The 9,235-nt window shown below is 44.5% G+C and overlaps 1 long non-coding RNA gene across 1 annotated transcript; it reads right to left on the bottom strand.

Moving 5' to 3' along the window:
* Nucleotides 1-1,486: 1,486 nt before the first annotated feature.
* LOC125619373 lies at nucleotides 1,487-8,205 on the bottom strand. Its single transcript, XR_007350893.1, has 3 exons — nucleotides 7,706-8,205; nucleotides 6,969-7,092; nucleotides 1,487-2,029 (listed from the first exon to the last, which is right to left on the bottom strand). It is a non-coding gene; the product is annotated as an uncharacterized LOC125619373 (long non-coding RNA).
* Nucleotides 8,206-9,235: the final 1,030 nt, after the last annotated feature.

The following is a 9,235-nucleotide window of genomic DNA, read 5'->3' as shown; positions in this document are numbered from 1 at the left end:
GAAATTTAATACTTGAAGCTCCAAAGAAAGTCACTTGAAACTGAATGGAGAAGTTTTCATTCCACTCGGAGGACTATGTGATAGGATGGGAAGGATCTGGGTCCCTAAATGGCTGCCCCAAGTGGCTGCTCTGCTCATCTTTATTAGATACTGACCTGAGCAGGACATAAGCTTCCATGGGACTTTGACTCTCAGATTTCAGGGCTCATCTACTTCGATAGTATAAAGATGTTCTAGGCAGGCAGAAAGAAAGGTGCATGCTTGGAAGGAGGCACATGTCAGATCAGAGGATCCCAAAGAGTCCAGGACTAAACAAAAACTGAAATCCACCTTCCATCCATCTCCACCCATCCTTTGCTCCAAACATAGAAACTATAAACAAAACAAAAAAATGAACACACATAGACAACCTTAAACGAGAAGTCAGAAATGAACAGAGGCTACAGTGATGAGCCTGAACATAAGCCAGTATGACCTGCCCTTGGGTAGGCAAGGCCACTATTGAGATTGCAGAGTTCAACTCCCTTGAGGGAACTTGGCATGAGTCTTCAAGACTGGCATGGAGCCCAGCCCAAGCCCCCATACAGCTGCAGAGCCTCAGCCTGCAACCGGATACATCATTTCTACACTGTCACCAACAAACCCATAGTGTCTAAGTACATTAGTAAATGCTCTGAAGCAGAAATGGAAGAAACAGCTCCTGAAACAATTCAGTATTAACAAAAAACAAACCCCTCAGTGAGCAGACCCAGGATCCAGAGGACAGGCATCTTGCAGGTAAGTGAGTCCTGCCCAAGAACCACACTGGATTAAAACAGCAGAGGTCTGGCCCTTGTATGCATCTCCTCCCCTCTCAGGAAAGGAGCGGCTGTCCTCGTGTAGGTTGACCTGCCCTGGCACTGAGGGAGGGGTGTGCTAGGCTTAGCCAAGTTAAATTGGTCTTTATTAGACCAGGGTTTTTAAGGAATCTCCCATATTTCCATGCTCAGAGGATATTGTGTTCAAAATTAGCATCACTTAATAATGATCACCCCGGGAACACAGTTTAGAAGGCAGTGATACCTGAAAGTTGTCTTTTTTTTTTCTTTTAAAATGCAATTTTATTTATTTTTTATTTATATGTGACAGTGGAATGCATTACAATTCTTATTACTCATATAGAGCACAATTTTTCATATCTCTGGTTGTATACACAGTATATCCACACCAATACGTGCCTTTATACCTGTACTCTGGATAATAATGATCATCACATTCCACCATCATTAATAACCCTCTGCCCCCTCCCTTCCCCTCCAATCCCTCTGCTCTATCTAGAGTTTGTCTATTCCTCCCATGCTCCCGCTCCCTATCCCACTGTGAATCAGCCCCCTTATATCAAAGAAAACATCCAGCATTTGGTTTTTGGAGATTGGCTGACTCCACTTAGCATTGTCTTCTCTAACTCCATCCATCAATGTTTATAGCAGCACAATTCCCAATAGCTAAACTGTGGAACCAACCTAGATGCCCTTCAATAGATGAATGGATTTTAAAAACGTGCCATATATACACAATGGAATGTTGCTCACCAATAAAAGAGAATAAAATCATGGCATTTGCAGGTGATGTCTTTAACGTAACACAAAACATAAGAACTTCTAAAACAGTGGGAGGATGAACTGAGACACAGCAGGCCACTCAGAGTGGCTCCTGTTTGGGGTTGACATGCATTCACTTCCCTGAAGAAGACATGGGACATCTGTTAGCCAGGGGGACAGAGGGGCCTGCCTCTGTTCTGCCGCAGTCTGGATTTTGCTATGCATGTCATTCAAGTCTTGAGGGTCCCAGTTGATGTCACTGAGGCTGAGGCGGCCATGGCCAGCCCTGCCTGAAGTCCTTTTGTGGACAGTATCAGCTCTGCTGATGCCCTCACTCAGGAGTCCCGACACACTGAGCTTTCGCCAGCTCTCCTACTGGAACGTGGCAGCCACCTGTGGCCTGCAGCAAAGCAGCATACTCGAGGGAGGGTGGCTCCCTGCCACTTGTTCTGCAAAGAAGAAACACCAAGAAACTTTCCCTGTTGAGAACTGATTCTCTGCCAAGGGTAGAAAGAGAGATTTCTTGACACCGCTCTCCAGTCGCTATCACACCAACAGCTCCCACTTGTTGAGCTCCTGGACGTGCCTGTGCCAGGCGCTCTGCTGCGCTCCAACACCATCCGCTATCTCATTCAATTCGCTAAGCCACCTTGTGAGATTGGAATTCACATCTCAGTGGAACAGAAGGGGAGACAGCTTCAGAGGTGCGAGTGACTTGCCTGAGGTTATGGGGCTCAAAATGATAGGCATTCACTCTCATTTTCCTCTGGCCCCTGTCTTCTTCACCACCACCTCCCAGCACATCTATGAAACCCATCTGTCCTATTCCCCAGTGACCTCTGGTGCCCAATGCTGGGTGCTCATTCCACTCAACCCCTTAAACCTCACAGACCTTAAGCAGGTGTGGGTCAGGTTTAATATGTTCTTGAAAGCATCTAGCAGCAAATACAGTATTTTTCTACAACACACAGACAGGAAACTAGAGTTTGGATTTTGAATGTCCCCCATCCCCAGGATGGCACTATTGGGAGACGATGGAACCTTTGGGGTCTAGGGGAAGGTCCTCAGGGCCCTGGTCCCTCCTCTCTCTCTTTGCTTCCTGGGCATTTCTTCCACCACCTGCTCTCATCCATTGCCATCCAGCATGCTCACCCAAAGCCCAAAGCAACAGCCCATCAATCTTGGATCGGAATCTCCAAAACTACAAGCCAAAATAAAACCTTTCTATATATAAGTTCATTATCCCAGGTATTCATTACACTGACATGAAGCTGAGTAGCACAGAAGCCACGGAGGGAGTGAGAAATTCCCTCAATACCTGATATCTCCAGAAAGTTCCCTCTGTCTCCCCCAGCAGAGGCACACCCTCCTTGTCCTAGACAGAGCTCTAACAGGGCACCGAGCTATAGCATTCCCCCACTGGTAGCAGCAGCTTGGGGCCAGAATCATCTGGGACCCAAGGTCCTGTTGTGCCCACCCAGCCTGGCCCAAGGTGGACTGCTGCTGGCTAGCTTTGCCTAGGAAGCGTACAGGAGAGAGCTGAGAGTGATGAATGGCGCAGGGAAGGGCGGTCCTTGAATGGAGAAGTCTCGGCTTCCCCAGAACTCTGTCCTGAGCTATATTCAGCATCAAGCAAGCTGCTTCCACGTCAATGGGAAGCGGTTACAGCATTCTAGTTGCCATTTAACACTAATTCTAACCACCTGCTCTTTTTCTATTCCCCCCTCCCCAGCCCCCGTCCCATGGCTCCCTTGCACATTTTATTTTTAGACAGTCACTAAACTTTTTCTAATTAGAGCCAACAGAAAACAAACCGCATCCCACAGCTGGAGACACATTCTGTTCATAATTAATTAGAACTAATTGATTAGGTACCTTTCCTAATGTGTGGTTTTATGGTCAGATTGAAATATAAACCCGATCTACCCTAGCAAGACAGTCCAGGTCCGGAGAAGGTTTTGTTCACAGGGAGCCAATTAAGGAGGGCATTGAGGCGTGGCTTCTTAACACCCAGCCCTGGATGGAAAGACCACACCCAGGACTGAGTAGGTGGGGAGCAGCCTTCCCACCAATTTGCATTGAACTGATCCAGGAGGTCATGTGATTCAACCTGTCCAATCAGAGAGTGCCTTGAGTTTTCCCTTAGAATGCTGAGACACAGATCTGTTTTGCTGCTAAAGGTGAACCCTAGGAAGTGCTCTAAGCTATGAGTAGAAAACCTGTATTGGATCAGAATGAACACAGAGAAAGTGAAAACGCTGAGAAGAATGAACTTACCAGCAGATATTTACAATTGTGTATGAACCCTGCAGTGAGCCATTCCTAAAGCACCATCTGCCCCAAGAGGCACAAGAAGGTGATTCTTGCTAAATTAATTGGATTTCATTTTCCCACTTTATTCGTGAGTTCTCACTGATACTTCCCTTTGCAGCAGCACTTTTGTAGTTAGGACCTATATTCTTCTGGTAAATCTGTGTCCTTATCCTTAATTATTTCCTTAGGCTATCTTCCCAGGCATAGAACCAAGTCAAGGGCTTTATCTTCAAGGCTTTTGGATCTACATTGTCAAAATGCCTTCCAGAAATGTTGGATTTCACAGTACTCACTGCATAATCAATGAATAACTATAATGTTTTAAAAGGCTTTTTAATTTGATAGGTGAGCTGATTCTGCATTCACATGCACACAGTGTGTACACTTTAGAATGCAAAATCAGATGCAGATTCCCACTGCCTGTGCTACTGTGCTCATTCCCACCGTGACACTCCATAGGGCCCCAGAAAGAGCGTGTGTCCCAGAGCCATGCATACCTGTGCCCACCCTACCCAGCCACAAATTTAGGTAGAATGGGAATGTGCCATCTGGGAATGGTGGTTGCCTCTGAATGTCTAAATGCCCACTTTTGTAGCTGGTTGAGAGGCCAAGTGAACTCCAGATGCAGGATTAGAGATCCAGGGAATCTCTAATCAGCACAGCCACCTTGGCCTCTCTAAAACCTAGTTCTGGTTTTGAATTGGAGCTGGTGATCACAGGCCATTTGCCTGGGGAACAGTTGCAACACTCAGCCTCCAGGATAGGGTCTTCTCTGTGGATGGTTCATGGTGTGTGCACACCTGTCAAACCTAGTTCTCCTACTTCCCTAGTGATTATTCAAGGCTTCCTATCTTTGAAACAAATCATTTCTTGACCTAAACAGCCAGCCTATTTCTCTTTTCCTATAATCAAAAACACTAATTAGAATGGCTCCCTTCTCATTCTGAAGGTGAGGGCTATACCATGAGATGAGGCTCTCCCATGGGCATGCACCCTACAGACAGCAGGACTTCTGCCTTAGTGTCATTTACTCACAGAAGTCCAAACCAAGTCGTCACGCCCCTGTTTTTCTTCTCCTAGCAGTTGTCAACATTTGCATTGAACTGTTTATTTGTTAAGTCTTTCTTTCACAACTGGTACCCTCTGGAGTAACATGTCTGTAAAGGCAGAAATTAGGGTACATCTGATTATTCTTTTATCTGAGTATATACTTTGGTGTTTTCACATGGAGGTGCTCACTGTGGTTTGTAGAATGAATGAACGAATATTATGCTGCAGATTTCTCTCTTTGAAATGAGTTTTGCACTGACATTGAACTCTATGCAGCTCTTGTCCTGCCCCCCAGGGCTTTCTTCTTCACCTGAGATCTCATCATCACCCACATGTGACATGAAAGGTAGATCTTATTTTTCCAACAAGAGCTATCACCTTGAATTTTATCGTATCAAATCTCCCTTCAGTAGGTGCTCTGTTCTCCCATCATCTCGCTCTCTTATAATGTCCATTGTCAATGGCAGCCCAATCCCCTGCCATTTTATTACAGTTGGTAGTAAGTTCCCTTCCCTGTTCACTGCTGTCTGCTGGCTCACTGCACTCTGCTTGATGTCAAATGACTGGGGATATTCTGAGGTGCCAGAGTCTGTGGGTAGAGTCTTGGGAAGAATAACCCAGAGACGGAATAAGGGGCAGATTGTGGCCGGCACAGGCAAACACAAATAACAGGAACGTCCACGGGCTATGAGACAAGAAATCTGTGTCTTCCAAAGTACACCTCGGGGGAACACACTCCATGTTTGTAGGGAGGACTTCGGTAGGCTGATAGAGCAGGAGGGAAGACAAAGGAGCTGTTACAGTGACAACCAAGATGGTGCTGATGCCTGCCCAGCAGAGAAGACATTGCTGCAGCCCAGAGCCAGCTTGTTTTGCTGGGCAAAAGTCTGAGCAGAGTCACCCAGGATTGCTGAGGAAAGCTGAGCCAGCTCAGTCATGTTCTCCTCTGCCCTGACTCGGTGGAAGTTGATCCTATCCTCTAAATAAAGAAAATCTGTTAAAAGAGATGCCAAATATTAGGCAGTCCCACATCCTGGCCCAATCCTAGTTTCAATTGGGGCCCTGCTAACAGCGTCCTGTCGGGAGTGGATGCAGCCCCAAGAAGCATGGTCACCTCTCAGAACATGAGGTAATGTTAAGCACCCTCTTGTGGTTGTGTCTCCCAAGGACCCAACACATCTGCTGCCTATTTTCTAGCCTTTCAGAGCTTTTAGGACCTGGGTGTCCAGCCTTCCTTGTAGAGGCACACAGACACACACACAGACTCGTAGGTGGTTCTTTGTCTCTATTGCTGCGTAACTAACTCCCCCCAAAATTTAGTGAATTAAAATCATGATGACATTTTATTTTCACACTTGGAGATCCTCAGTCTAAACTCCTTAGTGTCAATCAGGGCAGGAGGCTAAAAAGGCTGGGGATCCAATCTTCCAACTCTCTGTCCCATCCCCCTGTGGTAGCCACTATTAGTGGCCAGCTGGGGCCTCCTGTGTGGATGCTTGGCTCCCTCACAGCATGACGGCTGGATTCCCAAGTAAGTGTTCCAATAGGACAAGCAAAAACTACGTTATTTTGTGTGATCCAACCTCAGAAGTCAAATAGCATCAATTCATAGGCCCACTCAATTCAAAAGGAGAAAACATCATCACAGTGAAGAAGGGTGAATCACCTTTGGAAAACATGAATCAACACAAATGTCGTCACCTTAGGCAGGAAGAGCCTAAACAAGGGTACAAAATAGCACAGGGCACAATGGTGAACTGGAGATGGCAAGAGTGGTTCTTGTCCTTTCGTTTGAACTGGGCCAGTTGACCATAGGCCTACTGTTTTCTTTTTATTACGCAAAAGTCTTAATATCTATTTTGGTCATCTATTGCTGCATAATAAACTACCTGAAACTCTGTGGCCTACAGTAGCACATCTTACCTCCCATTTTCCCGGAATCAGGAATGCAAGCACAGCTCAGCTGGCTCAGGAATCTCACAGGCTGCATGCATCCCCAGGAGCTTTCCCTTCCCACTCACCCACCTGGCTTGATCCTCACTTGCTGTTGACCTCTGGGCCTCAGAATCCAGCTGCTAGAGGAGGGTTAGAGAGATCCAGCTCTTTCCCACATGAGCCCTTCCAATAGAGGAGCTTGCTTCATCACAGTCTGAAAGGCAAAGGAGAGAAACAAAGCCAGCCCAATCACAGCAAGACGCTCCACCATTTCCTCTGCATTCCATGGGTGAGAACCAAGTCACGGGGTCCAGCTAAATCACAGGGGACAGTAGCCAAGGTCTGACCACCAAAAGGGCAAGTCACAAGGGACCATGTCAGGCCCTGCTGACCACTGTGTCACAGAAGTCCTCCTGACTCTCAGTCTGGGATCCTTACCTTTTGCTTCTCCAAATGATAGACTAGAATAAATGGTGGGTGTGTCTCAAATACTCTTTGAACTGAGTGGTGATGGTGGCCAAGACAGAGAAAGAGTGAAATCAAGTAAAATTTTTCATAATTTATGGAGCTCCTTCAAAACCTAATATTTCCAGCCATTTCATTTCAGTTATGCTTTAATCCTAATCTCTTTCTGTTCAACATGCTAATTTTTACCGCACTTGTCTGTAACATCAACAGGATACAATGGGAATGTATAACCTGTGCCTGACTGTGATTCTTTTTAAAACTTTGTTAGGCACATGGATGAATCTGTTACAATGAATCCCACTAATATGTACAATTAAATGCATCAATAAAAAAATAAAACTTTAAAAATATCGACTTACAGCAGGCACGGTGGCACATACCACTGCTACTCTCGAATCCCTTTTTCTTGATTTCCAGAATGCTGCCGATTAAGAGAAAACACCTGGTTGGTGTGAGTTTCCTCTTCCTCTGACTTTCTCTCACCTCAGTGAGCACCACGTTGGGGAGAAATCCCAATAGTTTTACTCAGATCCTTTGGTTTCTTTTTTGGTTTTTAAACTTTTTATGTTTAAAATAATTACAGATTCCTAGGAAGTACAAAGACGTCTCCTGGGCCCTTCATTCAGTTTTCCATAATAGTTACATTTTCCATATGATAATGCAGAATTAAAACCATAAAAAGGACATTGCTTCAAAGCGTGTGTACTGGTCTGTGCCCTTCTATCACATGTGTAGATTCAGGTTATGTGGTGATCAGGAAGCAGGGAGAGACCACTCACCAGATACAAATATTTAACCGCAAAGTCTCACTCCAATTCCCACCTCCTCCAGCCACACCCCACCACTTCAGTTACCACTCAGTTAATCCCATCAGGGGATTAATTCACTGATTGAGTTAAGGTTTTCATAACCCAATCATTTCTTCTCTCAACCTTCTTGCATTGTCTCACACGTGAGCTTTTGGGGGACACTTCACATCCAAACCATAACAGTGATTTTCAAATATTTTTTTCAGCCAGTATCTTATCCTTTCAACCTCAACAAGACTTATCACAGAGTAATTTTTTTTTAGTTTTGATACAGTCTAATTATTAACACTTATTAATCAGGTTTTTGGTATCATATGTGACAACTTTTTATCCAACCCAGATCCCAAATATTTTATACTATATATTATCTTCTTTTATAAGCTAATTTTGATATAAGTTTCGTTTCTTTTCCTAAGGAAGCCCAGTTTATACAGCACCAGTCATTGAAAAGACTCTCCTGCTTGCTACAGTAAATAGAATAATAGTCACATGGGTGAAGTTCAAAAACTATATGCAAAAAATAAAAATTAAAAAAAGATGTAGATAGAAGTTTGTAACACTGCACAGTCCCAAGTGTATGAAATTCCAGAGATGACAAAATTGTGGAAATAGGAAATGGTTATCGATTGCTTAAGGCCAGAAGTTTGGAAAAGTGACTGACTAGAAGGTTGTATGAAGAAACTTTGACATGATTAATTGTTCCATATTTTTATTATATTTTATGGTTATACACTGTACACATAATACCAAACTAATCAAGCTAAGCACTTAAAATTGGTTAACTTCTGTTGTATATAAACTATACTTAAATAAAGTTGATCCTATTCCCCTCGAAACACAATTGACTTTATTTTTGTGGAGAAATTTCTGGGTTCACTCACACCATCCCATGTGATGGTGTGGATGTGAGGTGTCCCCCAAAAGCTCCTGTGTGAGACAATGCAGGAATGCTCAGAGCTAAAATGATTCCATTGCATGAGCTTTAACCTAATCAATAGATTAATATAGTTGACAGATTTGAAAGAACTACTGTGCTAGCTGGTCACTGTAGGCAGGTGGGAGGTGGCTAGAGGAGGTAGA

The sequence above is a fragment of the Marmota marmota genome, unplaced genomic scaffold (assembly GCF_001458135.2).
Source record: "Marmota marmota marmota unplaced genomic scaffold, marMar, whole genome shotgun sequence".
NCBI classification, from domain to species: domain Eukaryota; kingdom Metazoa; phylum Chordata; class Mammalia; order Rodentia; family Sciuridae; genus Marmota; species Marmota marmota.
Note: the sequence above shows the minus strand (reverse complement) of the source record. Positions and strands in the feature narration are given on the sequence as shown.